The sequence below is a fragment of the Somniosus microcephalus genome, unplaced genomic scaffold (assembly GCF_052327205.1).
Source record: "Somniosus microcephalus isolate GS21.2 unplaced genomic scaffold, FLI_Smic_1.0 unresolved_chr9, whole genome shotgun sequence".
Taxonomy (NCBI): Eukaryota; Metazoa; Chordata; class Chondrichthyes; order Squaliformes; family Somniosidae; genus Somniosus; species Somniosus microcephalus.
This window is the reverse complement of record NW_028225187.1, coordinates 18,547,198-18,567,075: the sequence shown is the minus strand read 5'-3', so window position 1 is coordinate 18,567,075 and position 19,878 is coordinate 18,547,198. Positions and strand designations below refer to the sequence as shown.

At 53.9% G+C, this 19,878-nt stretch overlaps 1 protein-coding gene across 1 annotated transcript in view; it reads left to right on the top strand.

The window, feature by feature from the left end:
- The first annotated feature begins 15,514 nt into the window (after positions 1 to 15,514).
- ube2s (ubiquitin-conjugating enzyme E2S) overlaps positions 15,515 to 19,878 on the top strand; it is a 42,167-nt gene continuing 37,803 nt past the window's right edge. Inside the window, exon 1 of the mRNA XM_085979558.1 lies at positions 15,515 to 15,647. The gene's annotated coding sequence lies outside the window, so the exon portion shown is untranslated. The remainder of the gene's footprint in view (positions 15,648 to 19,878) is intronic.

Sequence of the window (19,878 nt, the reverse complement as noted above, 5' to 3'; positions counted from 1 at the left end):
GCCCAAACTCCCCGGTGCCAGTACTGAGGGAGCGCTGCACTGTCGGTGGTAAATGTATATACTCTAGGAGTCGAGCCCCATAATCCAGGCCCACACTCCACGGTGCCAGTACTGAGGGAGCGCTGCACTGTCGGAGGTAGATGTATATACTCTAGGACTCGAGCCCCATAATCCAGGCCCACACTCCCCAGTGCCAGTACTGAGGGAGCGCTGCACTGTTGGAGGTAGATGTAAATACTCTAGGATTGAGCCCCATAATCCAGGCCCACACTCCCCAGTGCCAGTACTGAGGGAGCGCTGCACTGTCGGAGGTAGATGTATATACTCTAGGACTCGAGCCCCATAATCCAGGCCCACACTCCCCAGTGCCAGTATTGAGGGAGCGCTGCACTGTTGGAGGTAGATGTAGATACTCTAGGACTCGAGCCCCATAATCCAGGCCCACACTCCCCGGTGCCAGTACTGAGGGAGCGCTGCACTGTCGGAGGTAGATGTATGTACTCTAGGACTCGAGCCCCATAATCCAGGCCCACACTCCCCGGTGCCAGTACTGAGGGAGCGCTGCACTGTCGGAGGTAGATGTATATACTCTAGGACTCGAGCCCCATAATCCAGGCCCACACTCCCCGGTGCCAGTACTGAGGGAGTGCTGCACTGTCGGAGGTAGATGTATATACTCTAGGACTCGAGCTCCATAATCCAGGCCCACACTCCCCGGTGCCAGTACTGAGGGAGTGCTGCACTGTCGGAGGTAGATGTAGATACTCTAGGACTCGAGCCCCATAATCCAGGCCCACACTCCCCGGTGCCAGTACTGAGGGAGCGCTGCACTGTCGGAGGTAGATGTATATACTCTAGGACTCGAGCCCCATAATCCAGGCCCACATTCCCCAGTGCCAGTACTGAGGGAGCGCTGCACTGTCAGAGGTAGATGTATATACTCTAGGGCTCGAGCCCCATACTCCAGGCCCACACTCCCCGGTGCCAGTACTGAGGGAGCGCTGCACTGTCAGAGGTAGATGTCTATACTCTAGGACTCGAGCCCCATAATCCAGGCCCACACTCCCCGGTGCCAGTACTGAGGGAGCGCTGCACTGTCGGAGGTAGATGTATATACTCTAGGACTCGAGCTCCATAATCCAGGCCCACACTCCCCGGTGCCAGTACTGAGGGAGCGCTGCACTGTCGGAGGTAGATGTATATACTCTAGGACTCGCGCCCCATAATCCAGGCCCACACTCCCCGGTGCCAGTACTGAGGGAGCACTGCACTGTCGGAGGTAGATGTATATACTCTAGGACTTGAGCTCCATAATCCAGGCCCACACTCCCCGGTGCCAGTACTGAGGGAGCGCTGCACTGTCGGAGGTAGATGTATATACTCTAGGACTCGAGCCCCATAATCCAGGCCCACACTCCCCGGTGCCAGTACTGAGGGAGCGCTGCACTGTCAGAGGTAGATGTATATACTCTAGGACTTGCGCCCCATAATCCAGGCCCACACTCCCCAGTGCCAGTACTGAGGGAGTGCTGCACTGTCGGAGGTAGATGTATATACTCTAGGACTGGAGCCCCATAATCCAGACCCACACTCCCCGGTGCCAGTACTGAGGGAGCACTGCACTGTCGGAGGTAGATGTATATACTCTAGGACTGGAGCCCCATAATCCAGGCCCACACTCCCCGGTGCCAGTACTGAGGGAGCGCTGCACTGTCGGAGGTAGATGTATATACTCTAGGACTCGAGCCCCATAATCCAGGCCCACACTCCCCGGTGCCAGTACTGAGGGAGCGCTGCACTGTCGGAGGTAGATGTATATACTCTAGGACTCGAGCCCCATAATCCAGGCCCACACTCCCCGGTGCCAGTACTGAGGGAGCGCTGCACTGTCGGAGTAGATGTATATACTATAGGACTCGAGCCCCATAATCCAGGCCCACACTCCCCAGTGCCAGTACTGAGGGAGCGCTGCACTGTTGGAGGTAGATGTAGATACTCTAGGAGTCGAGCCCCATAATCCAGGCCCACTCTCCCCGGTGCCAGTACTGAGGGAGCGCTGCACTGTTGGAGGTAGATGTATATACTCTGGGACTCGAGCCCCATAATCCAGGCCCAAACTCCCCGGTGCCGGTACTGAGGGAGCGCTGCACTGTCGGAGGTAGATGTATATACTCTAGGACTCGAGCCCCATAATCCAGGCCCACACTCCCCGGTGCCAGTACTGAGGGACCGCTGCACTGTCGGAGGTAGATGTATATACTCTAGGACTCGAGCTCCACAATCCAGGCCCACACTCCCCGGTGCCAGTACTGAGGGAGTGCTGCACTGTCGGAGGTAGATGTATATACTCTAGGACTCGAGCCCCATAATCCAGGCCCACACTCCCCGGTGCCAGTACTGAGGGAGCGCTGCAGTGTCGGAGGTAGATGTATATACTCTAGGACTCGAGCTCCATAATCCAGGCCCACACTCCCCGGTGCCAGTACTGAGGGAGCGCTGCACTGTCGGAGGTAGATGTATATATTCTAGGACTCGAGCCCCGTAATCCAGGCCCACACTCCCCGGTGCCAGTACTGAGGGAGCGCTGCACTGTCGGAGGTAGATGTAGATACTCTTGGACTCGAGCTCCATAATCGAGATTGATGAGCCATCAATTACTCAAAAGACTGAGGTTAAGCGAGTAACAACCAGGCTTTTATTAACTAAAGAATGAAGGTCTAGTCTCGAGTGGTCGACCCGTCCAGAATACTAAGGGACTGGGAGGTAGTCACTTATATACCTGGAATAGTGGGAGGAGTCAGCCGAGGCATGTCCAGACCTGTACCTAGTGGAATACACATACACATACAGACAGGTATAACAGTGGTTTACCACATTCACCCCTTGTTTAAAAATGAGTCCGGCGGGGTGAAGTGTATTTAAAAGTTCGTATATTGGAGTCTCTCCGGAGGTCTTGTCTGCCGCTGTGATCGACGTGGCGACGGCAGGGGTGGCGGAGCTTCCGGCGTCGCGTCCCGTGTAGGCTGGGGCACTGGAGTGTAGTCCTCGTGGGTGACGGTCCAAGGCGAGCCGGCTGCTGGGGTTGGATATCGGGTCGTGGGGGGTGGTGGTAATGGGTAGTGGGTTACAGCGGTCCCCGAGGGTGTCGTGGGGGGGGTGGTAATGGGTAGTGGGTTACAGCGGTCCCCGAGGGTGCGAGGTCTCGTATGGAGACTGTGTCCTCCCGCCCGTCCGGGTACGCAATGTAAGCGTACTGGGGGTTGGCATGGAGGAGGTCGACCCTCTCGACCAGGGGGTCCGTTTTATTGGTCCTCACGTGTCTTCTCAGTAGTACCGGCCCTGGGGACGTCAGCCATGGCGGTAACGCTGTCCCCGATGTGGACTTCCTTGGGAAGACAAACATTTTCTCGTGAGGGGTGGCATTGGTGGCAGTGCAGAGCAGTGACCGAATCGAGTGGAGCGCATCGGGGAGCACCTCCTGCCAGCGGGAGGTCGGAAGGCCCCTAGACTTTAAGGCTAGTAGGGCGGCCTTCCAAACTGTTGCATTCTCTCTTTCCACTTGTCCGTTCCCCCGGGGGTTGTAACTGGTGGTCCTGCTTGTGGCTATACCCCTAGCGAGCAGGTACTGGCGGAGTTCATCGCTCATAAACGATGAGCCCCGGTCGCTATGGATATAGCTGGGGAAACCGAACAGGGTGAAGAGGCTGTTCAGACATTTAATGACCGTGGTACTGGTCATGTCCGGGCAGGGGATAGCGAACGGGAAACGGGAGTACTCGTCAATGATGTTGAGGAAGTACACATTGCGGTCGGAGGAGGGGAAAGGCCCTTTAAATCGACGCTCAGGCGTTCGAAAGGGCGAGTGGCTTTTATCAGGTGGGCTCTGTCTGGTCTATAAAAGTGCGGTTTGCACTCGGCGCAGACTTGGCAGTTCTTGGTCATGGTCCTGACCTCCTCAATGGAGTAAGGCAGGTTGCGGGCCTTGATGAAGTGGAAGAACCTGGTGACCCCCGAGTGGCAGAGGTCATTGTGGAGGGCCCTCAGCCTATCGATCTGCGCGCTGGCGCAGGTGCCACGCGATAGGGCATCTGGGGGTTCATTGAGCTTCCCAGGCCGGTACAAGATCTCGTAATTGTAGGTGGAAAGTTCGATTCTCCACCTCAAGATCTTGTCATTTTTGATTTTGCCCCTCTGCTTGTTGTTGAACATAAAAGCAACTGAACGCTGGTCAGTGAGCAGGGTAAATCGTTTTCCGGCCAGGTAGTGCCTCCAATGACGCACAGCCTCCACAATAGCGTGGGCCTCCTTCTCGACCGCGGAGTGTCTGGTCTCCGGGCCCTGGAGGGTTCGTGAGAAGAATGTCACAGGTCTCCCCGCCTGATTAAGGGTGGCGGCCAGAGCGAAGTCGGATGCATCACTTTCCACCTGGAAGGGGATGGATTCGTCCACTGCGTGCATGGTGGCTTTGGCAATGTCCTCCTTGATACGGTGGAAGGCCGAGCGGGCCTCTGCCATCAGGGGAAAAGAGGTGGATTTGATCAGCGTACGGGCTTTGTCTGCATAGTAGGGGACCCACTGGGCGTAGTAGGAAAAAAAACCCTAGGCACCTCTTCAGAGCTTTTAGGCAGTGGGGCAGTGGGAGTTCCATAAGGGGACGCATCCGGTCCGGGTCAGGACCGATGACCCCGTGTTCCACAACACAGCCAAGCATGGCGAGGCGGTCTGTGCGGAATATGCACTTCTCCTTGTTATATGTCAGGTTCAGGAGTTGGGCTGTGCGGAGGAATTTCTCGAGGTTTGCGTCATGGTCCTGCAAGTCATGGCCGCAGATGGTCACATTATCTAGGTAAGGGAAAGTGGCCTGCAGCGCGTTTTGATCGACCATCCGGTCCATCTCCCTTTGGAAGACGGAGACCCCGTTGGTAACGCCAAAGGGAACCCTAAGGAAGTGATAGAGGCGGCTGTTTGCCTCAAAAGCAGTATACTGGCGGTCTTCGGGGCGGATGGGGAGCTGGTGGTACGCTGATTTCAGGTCAATGGTCGAAAAGACGCGGTACTGCGCGATCTGGTTGACCATGTCAGCTATGCGGGGGAGTGGGTAGGCGTCCAGCAGGGTGTAGCAGTTTATTGTTTGGCTGTAGTCGATGACCAGGCGTTGTTTCTCGCCGGTCTTAACGACCACAACCTGGGCTCGCCAGGGGCTGGAGCTGCCCTCAATAATCCCCTCCTTCAGGAACCGCTCCACTTCGGTTTTGATGAAAACCCTGTCCCCGGCACTGTATCGCCTGCTCTTTGTGGCGATGGGCTTACAGTCGGGGGTGAGGTTAGCAAACAGTGGGGGGGGGTGGGACTCTGAGTGTGGAGAGGTTGCATCTGGTGCGCGGCGGGCAATTTGGAGGCTGCTGGCTGCGGACTGTGAGTGGGGGGAGGGGGCCACCGTACGCCATCGTAACGCTTTTGAGGTGGCACTGGAAATCCAACCCCAGTAGAACGGCAGCGCAAAGTTGGGGCAGGACCAGGAGTTTAAAATTATTGAACACAGTCCCGTCTACTACTAGTGTCACCACGCAGTAGCCGCCAATGTCCGCTGACTGGGACTCGGCGGCCATAGAAATCCGCTGGTGCGCAGGCAGGACTGGGAGAGAGCAACGCCGCACCGTGTCGGGGTGGATGAAGCTCTCTGTGCTCCCGGAGTCAAAAAGGCAGTTTATTGCATGGCCGTTTACCTTAACGTCCATTTTGGACCGAGCTAGTTGGTGCGGTCTCGTTTGGTCCAGCGTAACAGAGGCCAGCGTAGGGGTCGGTGTGTCGCTGTGGGTATCAGATGGGGGGGGGTTGGCGGCCTGCTGCGTCCCGGCTGGTGTCCAAGATGGCGGCGTCCATGATTCCCATGTGGCTGGAGTCGTCCAAGATGGCTGCTGCTGCGGTGGTTCGCACATGGCTGGGGAGGCCCAAGATGGCAGCCCGCACGGCCCACATGCGGCACTGTTGGGGGCCCAAGATGGCGGCTCGCACGGCCCACACGCGGCGCTGCTGGTGTTCGGGGTGGCTTTGGCCTTGCAGACGCTAGCATAGTGTTCCTTTTTCCCGCAGCCCGAGCAGGTCGCATTCTTCGCCGGGCAGCGCGCTCTGGGGTGTTTGGCCTGGCCACAGAAGTAGCATTTCTGGCCTTGGGATACTGCTGTCTGGCTTTGGGACACTGCTGCGGTGGTTGGGCCGTTGTTGGGCTGTGGCTGGGGTGGCACGGTGCTATGGGGTTGTCCTACCGTGTCCCAGGTTGTCGTTCCCCGCGGCGTCCACGGTGCAGAGGAGTAGGCATCCATGCCCCGGTAGGCTGCGTCCAGCGTTAGTGCGATTTCGGAGGCTTTGTCGAGGGTGAGGTCACTCTGCTCCAGCAGTCGCTGTCGGGTGTAGTTGGACCTGTGGCCCGCTACGAAGGCATCCCGGATCAGTTCCTCCGTGTACTTAGTGGGCGTTACCGCCTTACACCCACAGGCCCGGCCAAGCACGGACAGTGCTTGGAGGTATTCCTCAGTCGATTCCCCAGGTTGTTGCTTGCGACTCCCCAGGAGGTGCCTGGCGTAAACTTCGTTCACAGGGCGCGTGTACTGGGTCTTGAGGAGCTGGAGGGCGGCTGTGTACGAGGTCGCGTCCCGGGTGACTGAGTACACTCGGTGGTTCACCTTGGAGATCAGGACAGACAGTTTGTTCGCATCCGTTACGACCGCAGTGGAGGCAGTCAGGAATGCCTCGAAGCACATGAGCCAGTGAGCAAACTTGGTGGAAGCGTCCGCTTCCCGACTGTCCAGGTCCAGGCATGCTGGTGTGAGGATCTTCTCCATTATAAAAAATTTAGTTAATAAAATTGATGCGCCGTCAATTACTCAAAAGACTGAGGTTAAGCGAGTAACAACCAGGCTTTTATTAACTAAAGAATGAAGGTCTAGTCTCGAGTGGTCGACCCGTCCAGAATACTAAGGGACTGGGAGGTAGTCACTTATATACCTGGAATAGTGGGAGGAGTCAGCCGAGGCATGTCCAGACCTGTACCTAGTGGAATACACATACACATACAGACAGGTATAACAGTGGTTTACCACAGAGGCCCACTCCCCGGTGCCAGTGCTGAGGGAGCGCTGCACTGTCGGAGGTAGATGTAGATACTCTAGGACTCGAGCCCCATAATCCAGGCCCACACTCCCCGGTGCCAGTACTGAGGGAGTGCTGCACTGTCGGAGGTAGATGTATATACTCCATGATGTGCCTCAATGAATCCGAGACCCAACGTTAACGGAGCAAAGCAAGGCTTTTATTAACTCAGAAAGTAATACACAGTGGAGAAGTGTCTCTCATCCAGAGATCTGCTGTACTGCCTGTGAGACACGCTGGGGCCTGCTTAAGTAGGGGCCAGGTATGGGCGGAGCCCTACACACAATACAATACAGGTAAGGAAATGGAACTGAAACTAAACTCCCCTGCTTGTCACAGTCACAGGCACAATCAAACACAGAGAATACAGCGTGCCTGATGAATGGCATATTTCATCACATTCACCCCTTCTATAGATTTAATCTGTTCGGGGGTTTGGTAGTCCTCTGTGACTGACGTAGCTGTTGTGGTGCCGCGGGTGTCGGCTGGGTGTCCCCGGTGGCCTCCTGGGTCTCTGCCGGGGGCGCCGCCAGGGTTGTTGAAGGGGTAGTTGGTGGGGGCACCGTTGGTCTATGTTCTTCCGGGGGTGATGAAAGAATAGTGGGTGGGTAAGAGTTGCTGTGATCGTTGTTGCTGTTGTTGTCGTGGTTGTTGTCGTTACCGGCTGGGGCGACGTCTTTTATGGACACGGTGTCCTCCCTTCCGTCGGCGTGCCGGACATACGCGTATTGGGGGTTGGCGTGGAGTAGGTGCACTGACTCCACGAGAGGGTCCGTCTTGTGGCCCCTCACATGCCTTCGTACAAATACCGGACCTGGGGTGGAGAGCCATGACGGCATGGATACGCCTGAGGTGGATTTCCGGGGAAAGACAAACATTCGTTCATGAGGCGTGGCATTAGTGGCAGTACACAATAGCGACCGTATCGAATGGAGCACATCTGGGAAGACTTCCTGCCAGCGGGAGGTAGGGAGGCCCTTGGTCCTTAGAGCTAGAGTGACTGCTTTCCATACTGTCCCGTTCTCTCGCTCCACCTGACCGTTACCCTGGGGGTTGTAGCTGGTGGTACAGCTCGTGGCGATCCCCCTGGACAGCATGTACTGGCGTAGCTCTTCACTCATGAAGGACGCCCCCCTATCCGTATGGATGTAGCTCGGCATACCGAACAAGCAGAACAGGCTGTTGAGGCATTTAATGACCGTGGCGCTGGTCATGTCTGGGCAGGGGAAGGCGAATGGGAAATGGGAGTATTCGTCCACAATGTTCAGGAAGTAAACATTGCGGTCGACTGACGGGAGGGGGCCCTTGAAATCTAAGCTGAGCCGCTCAAAGGGCCGTGTAGCTTTGATTAAGTGGGCTCTATCTGGGCGGTAGAACCGAGGCTTGCACTCAGCGCAAGTGCGGCAGTTCCTGGTCAGAGACCAAACTTCCTCAATCGAGTAGGGTAAATTGCCGGACTTTATGAAGTGGAACAGCCGTGTGACCCCTGGGTGGCAGAGGTCGTTGTGAAGGGTCTGTAGCCGATCCCCGGTGGCGCTGGCACACATCCCTCGTGAGAGGGCGTCGGGGGATTCGTTAAGGGCCCCTGGCCAGTAAATGATGTCATACTCGAAGGTGGAGAGCTCGATCCGCCACCTGAGAATCTTATCATTTTTAGTCTTCCCCTTCTGTTTATTATTAAACATAAACGCTACCGACCGCTGGTCGGTAAGTAGGGTGAAGCGTTTGCCGGCTAGGTAGTGGCGCCAGTGGCGCACTGCCTCCACGATGGCTTGGGCCTCCTTTTCCACGGAGGAGTGTCTGATCTCGGGCCCTTGGAGGGTCCTCGAGAAGAAAGCTACGGGCCGCCCCGCCTGGTTGAGGGTGGCCGCCAAGGCAAAGTCAGACGCATCACTTTCCACTTGAAAGGGAGTGTTCTCGTCCACTGCCTGTAGCGTGGCCCGCTCAATATCCCGCTTAATGCTTTTGAAGGCGGCGTGGGCCTCAGCAGAGAGCGGAAAAGAGGATGCTTTCAAGAGGGGGCGGGCTTTGTCGGAGTAGTTGGGGACCCATTGGGCATAATAAGAAAATAACCCCAGGCACCTTTTCAGGGCTTTGGGAGTGTTGGGCAGGGGCAGCTCCCATAGGGGGCGCAATCGGTCGGGGTCTGGTCCGATTTCCCCATTCTCCACCACGCTGCCTAGTATGCAGAGGCGCGTGGTGTTGAAAACGCACTTGTCCTCGTTGTAAGTGAGGTTGAGTTTTTGTGCGGTTTTCAGGAACCTCTCGAGGTTCGAGTCGTGATCCTGCTGGTTGTGACAGCAGATGGTGACGTTGTCGAGGTAGGGGAAGGTTGCCTGCAAGTGGTGGTCATCGACCATGCGGTCCATCTCCCTCTGGAAGACCGAGACCCCATTCGTCACCCCAAAGGGGACACTGAGGAATTGGTAGAGGCGTCCGTTCGCCTCGAAGGCGGTGTACGGGCGGTCCTCTGGTCTGATAGGGAGCTGGTGGTACGCTGACTTGAGATCGATGGTGGAGAACACCCGGTATTGGGCAATTTGGTTCACCATTTCTGATATGCGGGGTAGCGGGTAGGCGTCTAGTTGGGTGTACATGTTGATCGTTTGGCTATAGTCGATCACCATCCGTTTCTTCTCGCTACCCCTCACCACCACCACTTGGGCGCGCCACGGGCTGTTGCTGCGTTCAATAATGCGCTCTTTCAGGAGCCTGTCTACCTCGGTCGCGATAAACCGCCTGTCCTCCCAGCTGTACCTCCTGCTTTTGGTCGCTATTGGCCGGCAGTTGGGAGTAAGGTTCACGAATAGCGAAGGCGGCTTTACCTTCAGGGTAGCCAGACCGCACACTGTGAGGGGCGGCTGGGACCCACCGTAATTGAGTGTGATGCTTTGGTGGTGGCACTGGAAGTCCAGGCCCAAGATCGTGCTCGCACATAGACTCTTCATGATTAGTAATTTAAAATTATCGTATACAGTTCCGTTAACGGACAATTGTACCGCGCAGTAACCCATAATGGTCGATGTCTGGGTTTTATCAGCCATAGAGATGGTGCCCCGAGCAGGGACCACCGTTAGAGAGAGTTGTTGTACTAGTCCAGGGTGAATAAAACTCTCCGTGCTTCCACTGTCAATTAAACATTTAACCCCGCACCCGTTTACCTCGATGTCCACCATTGATTTGGATAGCGGGTGCGATCTGGTCTGGTCCACTGTGACCGATGCCACTGTAGGGCCCTGATCGAGACAAGATGGCGTCCACGCTGTCTGCTCACAAGATGGTGGACCCCACGAGGTCGGGCAAGATGGCGTCCAAGATGGCCGCTCCCACGGCGCACATGCGGCGGTGGCGGGTTTTCCAGCGGGGTTCCCTCTGCACACCTTCCCGAAGTGCCCCTTCTTACCGCACTTAAAGCAGGTGGTGCCTTTCGCCGGGCACAGGTTTCTGGTGTGCTTCGGCTGCCCGCAGAAGTAGCAGTTGGGGCCCCGACGCGTCGCGGCTGTCGTAGGGCTTCTGGGGGGAGAGCGGGGCCCCGACGGTGTCGGGCTGCCGGGCGGGGAAGATGCCTTCCAAGATGGCGGCGCCCTTGGTGCACACGTGGCGGCGTGGGCGGCGCGGACTGAAGAGTAGGCGTCCGAGTTTCTCTGGGCCACATCCAGGGATCGCGCTGTGTCCACAGCCTGTTTCAGGTCCAATCCCGTTTTTTCCAGTAGTCTCTGCCGGATGTAAGTGGAGCTGAGGCCTGTGATAAAGGCATCACGAACAAGCTCGTCAGTGTACACTGCGGCTTTTACATCTTGGCACTTGCAGTCTTTGCCAAGCGTTTTCAGGGTGACTAGGAACTCATCCAGCGATTCCCCAGGTCGCTGTGTGCGAGTAGCGAGCAGATGCCTAGCGTACACCTCGTTCGTAGGCTGCTGGTAATGCGCCTTTAGGATGTCGCAGGCGGCCGGGTACGTGTCGGCGTCTTGGATGAGGGGGTAAACCCGGTGGCTTACCCAGTTCCGCAGGATTCCGAGTTTCATACTTTCAGCGTCCGTAGCGTCTGTGATGGCTGCGGAATTGTCCAGGAAGAATTCCATACACTTAAACCAGTGTCCGAATCGTGCCGATGCGTCCGAAGCATGCGGGTCCCAATCCAAACGTTCGGGTTTCAAGAGTCGATCCATTGCGTTGAAAAGTGAGTTAATAAAATTGATGTGCCTCAATGAATCCGAGACCCAACGTTAACGGAGCAAAGCAAGGCTTTTATTAACTCAGAAAGTAATACACAGTGGAGAAGTGTCTCTCATCCAGAGATCTGCTGTGCTGCCTGTGAGATACGCTGGGGCCTGCTTAAGTAGGGGCCAGGTATGGGCGGAGCCCTACACACAATACAATACAGGTAAGGAAATGGAACTGAAACTTAACTCCCCTGCTTGTCACAGTCACAGGCACAGTCAAACACAGAGAATACAGCGTGCCTGATGAATGGCATATTTCATCACAGTCCAGGACTCGAGCCCCATAATCCAGGCCCACACTCCCCGGTGCCAGTACTGAGGGAGCGCTGCACTGTCAGAGGTAGATGTATATACTCTAGGACTGGAGCCCCATAATCCAGGCCCACACTCCCCGGTGCCAGTACTGAGGGAGCGCTGCACTGTCGGAGGTAGATGGATATACTCTAGGACTCGAGTCCCATAATCCAGTCCCACACTCCCTGGTGCCAGTACTGAGGGAGCGCTGCACTGTCAGAGGTAGATGTATATACTCTAGGACTCGAGCCCCATAATCCAGGCCCACACTCCCCGGTGCCAGTACTGAGGGAGTGCTGCACTGTCGGAGGTAGATGTATATACTCCAGGACTCGAGCCCCATAATCCAGGCCCACACTCCCCGGTGCCAGTACTGAGGGAGCGCTGCACTGTCGGAGGTAGATGTATATACTCTAGGACTCGAGCCCCATAATCCAGGCCCACACTCCCCGGTGCCAGTACTGAGGGAGCGCTGCACTGTCGGAGGTAGATGTATATACTCTAGGACTGGAGCCCCATAATCCAGGCCCACACTCCCCGGTGCCAGTACTGAGGGAGCGCTGCACTGTCGGAGGTGCCATCTTTTGGATGAGACGTTAAACCGAGGCCCCGTCTGCTCTCTCAGGTGGACGTAAAAGATCCCAAGGCCACTATTGGAAGAAGAGCAGGGGGTAGTTCTCCCTGGTGTCCTGGGGCCAATATTTATCCCTCAACCAACATCACTGAAAGCAGATGATCTGGTCTTTACCTCATTGTTGTCTGTGGGAGCTTGCTGTGCGCAAATTGGCTGCCGCGTTTCCTACATTACAACAGTGACCGCTCTTCACAAAGTCCTTCATTGGCTGTGAAGCGCTTTGGGACATCCTGGGGTCGTGAAAGGTGGTATAGAAATGCAGATGTTTATTTTTTCCCTCTCTCTCTCTCTCTCTCTCTCTGTCTCTCTCTCAATTCAATTCAATTCAATTCAAATCGCTTTATTGGCATGACAAGTTACATCTTATGTTGCCAAAGCATCGGAAAACATTCATGTTTGTTCACAAAAATACAGATCTATCCATACAGTGTATAAACAGATATATCCCTGAGTGTATAAATATACTTTCATATAATTTATATATACTCTTTTCTTATATTTACTGGTTGTCCCTCTGTTTATGGCAAGCTGTAACATAGTGTGCCGCTAGTGTTATGCAATGTCTCTCTTCCCCTAGTAGGTATGGGAGTTTTTGGTCGTCATTCAAATTTCTGAATTCCGGGCATATTTTTGTGAATTTTGGGTAGAAATTCTCCCTTATGCCCTGATATTTTCTACAAACTGTGAGGAAGTGCATCTCTGTCTCCACCACTCCCTGACTGCAGTGAGAGCATATCCTGTCCTCTCTTGGTCGCCGGGTCTGTCTGTGTCTACCTTTTTCGATCGCCAGGTTATGTTCACTAAGTCTGTACATTGTCAAAGTTTTTCTCAGTTTGCTATCCTTTACCATGGTCAGGTAATCAGCCATGTTGTATTGTCTGTTTAGGGCCAAGTAGCAATTGAGTTTGCTTTGGGTTTTTGTTGTTTCTGCCCAATATGACAGATATTTTTCCTTTTGCTTAGCGACGATTGTGTTGGGTCGAATTCTTTGTGTTACGCTGTCACTGTCCTGGGGCTGGTTATTGTTAGTAGTGTTAGTAGTTACTTCACTGAGTCCCAGGACTAGTTGACTGAGGGTATTCTTCTTTATGGTCCTCTCTTGGCATTTCAGGGCTTCGTAATGATAGCATTGGGGGTTGCTCATTTCTAGGTGTTTCCAAAATTTGGTGGCTCTTTTTTGGATAGTGATTATTAATGGATATTGGCCTAGTTCTGCCCTGCATGCATTGTTTACGGTTTTCCTTTGAGTCCGGAGGATACTTTTACAGAATTCTGCATGTAGGATCTCAATTGGGTGTTTGTCCCATTTTGCAAAATCTTGTTGTGTTAGCGGTCCCCACACCTCACTGCCATAGAGTGCAATTGGTTCAATTACTGATTTGAAAATTTTGAGCCAAATGCTAATTGGGATTTCTATTTGGATTGATTTTTTAATGGCATAGAAAGCCCTTCTTGCTTTCTCTTTCAGTTCATTCACAGCCAGTTTGAAATTTCCCGTAGAACTGATTTTTAAGCCCAAGTATGTGTAGTTAGTGGTTTGTTCAATTTTGGTTGTTCCTAGTGTGAAATTTATTTTGGGTCCCTGATGTCTGGATCTTTGCTGGAACACAAGGACTTTGGTTTTTTGGGGGTTTATTGTCAGGGCCCAAGTCTGGCAGTACGACTCCAGCAGATCCAGGTTCTGCTGTAGACCCTCCTTAGTTGGTGACAGCAGAACCAGGTCGTCTGCATAGAGGAGGAATTTAACCTTGGATTCATATAGGGTGAGGCCGGGTGCTGTAGATTGTTGAAGTAGTTTTGCCAATTCATTTATGTAAATATTAAAGAGTGTCGGTGAGATTGGCGAGCCCTGCATCACCCCCCACCCCTGTGGGAAGTATTTTGTTTGTTTGTCTCCAATTTTAACTGCACATTTGTTGTTTGTATACATTGATTTAATTACATCATATGTTTTTCCCCCTACCCCGCTTTCGATAACTTTCAGGAATAAACCGTCATGCCAGATGGAGTCGAAAGCCTTCTGGAAATCTATAAAGCATGCGTAGATTTTGCTTTTGTTTTGATGAACGTGTTTGTCAATTAGGGTCTGTAGGGTGAAGATATGATCTGATGTTCTATAGTTTGGCAGGAATCCAATTTGGCTTTTACTCAAGACATTGTGCTCCTCAAGGAAGTTTATAAGTCTTTTGTTTATGATGCTACAGAATACCTTCCCCAGGTTACTGTTTACACAGATGCCTCGATAGTTATTTGGGTCGACTTTGTCCCCACTTTTGTATATGGGCGTTATGAGTCCTTTGTTCCAGATATCAGGGAAGTAACCGACACTCAGAACCAAGTTGAAGAGTTTTAGGATAGCCAGTTTCATTTTATCGTCTGTGTGTTTAATCATCTCGCTTAGTATGCCGTCTGCCCCGCAAGCTTTTCCTGGTCGCAGGTACTTGAGTTTTTCAAAAAGTTCTTTTTCTGTTATTATGGAGTCTAGCGGGTTTTGGTTATCTTTTATGGCCATTTCTAGCTTTTCCAGTTTTTTGCATATTTGGTGTTGCTCTCTCTCTGTCTCTCTCTCTCTCTGTCTCTCTCTGTCCCTCTCTCTCTCTCTCTGTCTCTTTCTCTCGCTCCCTCACCACCTCTCTCCCTCTCTCTGTCTCTCTCTCTCTCTCTCTCTCTGTCTCTCTCTCTCAATTCAATTCAATTCAATTCAAATGCTTTATTGGCATGAAAGTTTACAGAGAACCATATTGCCAAAGCTTACATTGCAAAAAGGTACAGTTTTCTAACATTCTGTAGGTGTCAATCGATTTGACATTTGTTGGGTACATACAATATTACTTTTAAACAATATTAATTTTAAACAGTCTTTGTACTTCATTTGGTACGTTCAATATTAATTTTAAACAGTCTTAATTTTAAACAGTCCTCAGGTTGTGACATGTTGTTACATATTTGGCCCCAAGGTATGGTCTGTCTCCTTCTCCTAGGACTAATCTCAATTTTGACAGATCATCCAATTCCTTGAAATCTGGGGTTGTTTGGCTTAGCTTGTTGAATAATATGTTTCTTGATGTGTTGAATTTTTCGCATTTTAGGAGGAAATGCATTTCTGTTTCAACCTCGCCAGCCAGACATTGATCGCATATTCTATTCTCTCTTGGCTGCCAGGATTTCTTGTATCTGCCTTTTTCAATTTCCAGTTGGTGGTCGCTTAGTCTGTACCTGGTGAGGGTCTGTCTCTGTTTTGTGTCTCTGATGGTCGTGAGGTAGTCTGCCAGTTTATATTCTCTTTTTAGGGCCCGGTAACATTCTAATCTGCTTTGGCTTTCGGTTATTTTGTTCCAATGTTCCAGGTAGGTTTCTTTGCATTTTTTAATGATTTGGTTCACTCGGATTGGTGTTTGGACGGCTGTGTTGGTCTGGGGCTGGTCAGGGTCCGGCTGAGTACTTAGTTTCAGTAGCAGCTGACTCAGGGGACTCTTTTCTGGGTTTAGCTCTTGGGTCTGAAAGGCTTTGAAATGAAGGGTGTCTGGGGAGCTAGATTTGAGGTGATTTAGGAAGTTTAGTGCTCGTTTTTGGATGTTTATTATCAGTGGGTATCTCTCTCTCTCTCTCTGTCTCTCTCTCTCTCTCTGTCTCTCTCTGTCCCTCTCTCTCTCTCTGTCTCTCTCTCTTGCTCCCTCACCACCTCCCTCTCTGTCTCTGTCTCTCTCTCTCTCTGTCTCTCTCTCTCTCTCTGTCTCTCTCTCTCTCTCTGTCCCTCCCTCTCTGTCTCTCTCTCTCTCTCTGTCCCTCCCTCTCTGTCTCTGTCTCTCTCTCTCGCTCCCTCACCCCCCCCCTCTCTGTCTCTCTCTCTGTCTCTCTCTCTCTCTCTGTCTCTCTCTCTCTCTCTGTCCCTCCCTCTCTCTCTCTGTCTCTCTCTCTCGCTCCCTCACCCCCCCCTCTCTCTGTCTCTGTCTCTCTCTCTGTCTCTCTCTCTGTCTGTCTCTCTCTGTCTCTCTCTCTCTCTCTGTCCCTCCCTCTCTGTCTCTGTCTCTCTCTCTCGCTCCCTCACCCCCCCCCTCTCTCTGTCTGTCCCCCTGGGCCCTCCTGACTCTGTGGAATGCAGGACCTCAGCAGCTGTAGCCCAGGGTGTCATGTGTCGGAACAGATGCTCGCCTGGCAGGTTTGAGGAGCGCCTGGCTGCTGGGAGGTGGGGGGGAAGGGGGAGGATAGACTGCGGGGAGATGGGAGGAGGGTCATTCAGGCACCTCCCAGGAGAGGAGGGACCTGGTCTTGGACCACAAGCAAGGCCCTGTCTTTAACCCTTTAAGAACCAGGGCTTGGACAACATTCGGCTGGACGGAGGGAGAATGAGGAGGGAATGGGAGAACATCAGAAATAAGAGGAGTCGGCCATTCGGCCCCTCGAGCCTGCTCCGCCATTCAATAAGATCATGGCTGATCATCGACCTCAACTCCACTTTCCCGCCCGATCTCCATATCCCTCGATTCCCCTCGAGTCCAAAAATCTATCGATCTCGGCCCTGAATATACTCAACGACTGAGCCTCCACAGCCCTCTGGGGCAGAGAATTCCAAAGATTCTCCGCCCTCTGAGTGAAGAAATTCCTCCTCATCTCAGTCCTCAATGGCCGACCCCTTATCCTGAGACTGGGACCCCTGGTTCGAGACTCTCCAGCCCAGGGGGAAACAGCCTCTCAGCATCGACCCTGTCAATCCCCCTCAGAATCTTGTATGTTTCAATGAGATCACCTCTCATTCTCCTAAACTCCAGACAGTATCGGCCCAATCTACTCAATCTACTCCTCATAGGACAACCCCCCATCCCAGGAATCAATCTAGTGAACCTTCATTGCACCGCCTCCAAGGCAAGTATATCCTTCCTTAGGTAAGGAGACCAAAATATGGGATGCCAGTACCCCTGCCTTGTCATTATTCCGCCCGTGAGTGTCGGCCTAGATTATGGGACCAAATCAAGTGAACCCCACTGCAGTTCCAGGGAGATCTCCCCACCACAAAAACCCTACATATTGGCCCCAGGACACCGGGGAGAAGACCCCCCTTCTCTTCTTCCAATAGTGGCCGTGGGATCCTTTATGTCCGCCTGAGAGGGCAGACGGGGCCTCGGTTTAACGTCCCATCCAAAAGACGGCACTTCTGACAGTGCAGCGCTCCCTCAGTACTGGCACCGGGGAGTGTGGGCCTGGATTATGGGGCTCGAGTCCTAGAGTATATACATCTACCTCCGACAGTGCAGCACTCCCTCAGTACTGGCACCGGGGAGTGTGGGCCGGGATTATGGGGCTCGAGTCCTAGAGTATATACATCTACCTCCGACAGTGCAGCGCTCCCTCAGTACTGGCACCGGGGAGTGTGGGCCTGGATTATGGGGCTCGAGTCCTAGAGTATATACATCTACCTCCGACAGTACAGTGCTCCCTCCGTACTCGCACCGGGGAGTGTGGGCCGGGATTATGGGGCTCGAGTCCTAGAGTATATACATCTACCTCCGACAGTGCAGCGCTCCCTCAGTACTGGCACCGGGGAGTGTGGGCCGGGATTATGGGGCTCGAGTCCTAGAGTATATACATCTACCTCCGACAGTGCAGAGCTCCCTCAGTACTGGCACCGGGGAGTGTGGGCCTGGATTATGGGGCTCCAGTCCCAGAGTATATACATCTACCTCCGACAGTGCAGCGCTCCCTCAGTACTGGCACCGTGGAGTGTGGGCCTGGATTATGGAGCTCGAGTCCTAGAGTATATACATCTACCTCCGACAGTGCAGCGCTCCCTCAGTACTGGCACCGGGGAGTGTGGGCCTGGATTATGGGGCTTGAGTCCTAGAGTATATACATCTACCTCCGACAGTGCAGCGCTCCCTCAGTACTGGCACCGGGGAGTGTGGGCCTGGATTATGGGGCTCGAGTCCTAGAGTATATACATCTACCTCCGACAGTGCAGCGCTCCCTCAGTACTGGCACCGGGGAGTGTTGGCCTGGATTATGGGGCTCGAGTCCTAGAGTATATACATCTACCTCCGACAGTGCAGCGCTCCCTCAGTACTGGCACCGGGGAGTGTGGGCCTGGATTCTGGGGCTCCAGTCCTAGAGTATATACATCTACCTCCGACAGTGCAGCGCTCCCTCGGTACTGGCACCGGGGAGTGTGGGCCTGGATTATGGGGCTCGAGTCCTAGAGTATATATATCTACCTCCGACAGTGCAGAGCTCCCTCAGTACTGGCACCGGGGAGTGTGGGCCTGGATTATGGGGCTTGAGTCCTAGAGTATATACATCTACCTCCGACAGTGCAGCGCTCCCTCAGTACTGGCACCGGGGAGTGTGGGCCTGGATTATGGAGCTCGAGTCCTAGAGTATATACATCTACCTCCGACAGTGCAGCGCTCCCTCAGTACTGGCACCGGGGAGTGTGGGCCTGGATTATGGGCCTCGAGTCCTAGAGTATATACATCTACCTCCGACAGTGCAGCGCTCCCTCAGTACTGGCACCGGGGGGTGTGGGCCTGGATTATGGGGCTCCAGTCCTAGAGTATTTACATCTACCTCCGACAGTGCAGCGCTCCCTCAATCCTGGCACTGGGGAGTGTCGGCCCGGATTATGGGGCTCAGGTCCTAGAGTATATACATCTACCTCTGACAGTGCAGCGCTCCCTCAGTACTGGCACCGAGGAGTGTGGGCCTGGATTATGAAGCTCGAGTCCTAGAGTATATCCATCTACTTCCGACAGTGCAGCGCTCCCTCAGTACTGGCACCGGGGAGTGTGGGCCTGGATTATGGGGCTCAAGTCCTAGAGTATATACATCTACCTCCGACAGTGCAGCACTCCCTCAGTACTGGCACCGGGGAGTGTGGGCCTGGATTATGGGGCTCGAGTCTCTGGAGTGGGGCTCGGACCCACGACCTTCTGACTCTGAGGTGAGAGAGCGCTTCCCCACAGAGCCGCGGCTGACAAGGAGGAGCCGGGAAGAGGGGGGCATGGTGAAAACAAAGCACAGATGCCGGGAGTCTTCAGGGGGCCTGTGGCGAGGTCGCATTCCTTGTTGGCAAGTTAAATACGTGGAGGACACTTGAAAATCTGAGGAGGGGACAGAACTGAGGCTGACGTGGCCCTTCGTACCCTCAGTATTAAAAGGCAGGAGAGCGACCCGCGTTCTCCCTGCATGAGATTGACACGGGGAGGTGGGTGCTTGTTCATAGCTGTTTAAGTTTCAGTCGGTCTCGCACACAGAGAGAGAGAGAGAGAGTGGGCCAGCTAGGAATGCCGGCTGTTCGGCTCTCCACCCACCACAGGATGGGGCCTAGACTCAGGCCTTGGGATTCTCGTGGAACCACTCCGGGTTAGGGGGGGTGGGGGGGTGAGGAGAGACCCCCCCTTGGAAAGCGGGTTCCTGCAACCTCGGCGGAGGCCAAGGCTCGAGAGGCCTGCGGAGATGGGGGCCACGACCTCTGAACCCCGCCCCCTTGCCAACCCCCCCCCCCCCCCCGCCCCGTCTCTCCCGGTCGAAATCGCCACGACAAATCCCACACAGCCCCCTTGGCTCAACCACCTCCGCCTGCCACTG